Below are 1,512 nucleotides of genomic sequence, written 5' to 3' on the forward strand. Positions count from 1 at the left end.
AGGGCGAGCATGTTTGGTGGGATGCGGATTCGAACCCGCGACCCTCAGATTGCGAGTCGAGCGCCTTAACCACCTGGCCATGCCGGGGCCTCCCAAAGAATGCAAGTTTCCTTTGAACATTCAGTCAGACCTCACAGAAATTAAACACAATAAAATTTCACTTTACTATCCTTAAATCACTCATACACACGCGTTACTTTATGTTGTTTGTAGCAAACTTGAACAAGGGTCGGTCGTGGCTACATGCCTAGCGTACCCGTACTGTGAATTCCGAAGATTCAAAAAAATGCACCGATATGATCCATATTATGGGGCCGTTTGTGCACTAAGCGTGACAGTCAAATAATCCCATTATTTAGTTTAAGTTTGTTTGAAGTTAAGCACAAAGCAACACAATTGGCTATCTGTGCTCTGCCCACCACGGGTATCGAAACCCAGATTCTATAGCTTTGTAAGTCCGTAGACTGGAGGGCCCCATTATTTAGCCAGACAACCTTAGTCTAAGGTTTGTTTGTAGTTATGCACAAAGCTACACAATGGGTTATCTGTGCTCTGCCCACCACGGGTATCGAAACCGGTTTCTAGCGTTGTAGTTCCGCAGACATACCGCTGTGCCACTGTCTAAGAGTTGACGGTGGGTGCTGTTAAATAGTTGTCTTCCTTCTAGCCAACCAGGTCAAAGTTTGGAACGCCTATACACAATATCCTATGTGTACTTGTGCAAAAATATTACAAAACAAGCAGAGACTTGATCGTAGACATATTATGCTATCTCCCTTCTTAATAACGGATTATAAATTAAAAGGCTTATAATGTTCGACTCCGACATATATCACCAAACACGCTCCGTACTTTCAATTTTGGCAAGTGACAATTAATCCCGCTATTCGGCTACGTGTGAGGTGGGTGGTACTATTGTCTAGACATTGAAGGTATCTGACCTGGTCGTTTAAGTTGCACATACTTAAAATACGTTTCATACTGTTATCGTACATGCTACCGTAGGCATACTGATTTAGTTCAATCTGTAGCTGTAGATTGAATGGAACAGTAGCTGAGTTACAGTCTTCAAATTCACTTCCATTATCTCGAAAGTTCTATACTTTAACGGTTCACACTGACCGTTAATATTCCGATTATAACTTAACGACTCACACTGACTGTTAATACTTCGATTATACCTTAACGGTTCACACTGACTGTTAATTAATATCCCGATTATACTTTAACAGTTCACACTGACTGTTAATATCCCGATTATACTTTAACAGTTCACACTGACTGTTAATATCCAGATTATACCTTAACGGTTCACACTGACTGTTAATACCTCGATTATACCTTAACGGTTCACACTGACTGTTAATTAATATCCCGATTATACTTTAACAGTTCACACTGACTGTTAATATCCCGATTATACCTTAACGGTTCACACTGACTTTTAATATCCAGAGTATACCTTAACGGTTCACACTGACTGTTAATATCCCGATTATACCTTAACGGTTC

Source organism: Limulus polyphemus, unplaced genomic scaffold (genome assembly GCF_000517525.1).
Source record: "Limulus polyphemus unplaced genomic scaffold, Limulus_polyphemus-2.1.2 Scaffold3830, whole genome shotgun sequence".
Taxonomy (NCBI): Eukaryota; Metazoa; Arthropoda; class Merostomata; order Xiphosura; family Limulidae; genus Limulus; species Limulus polyphemus.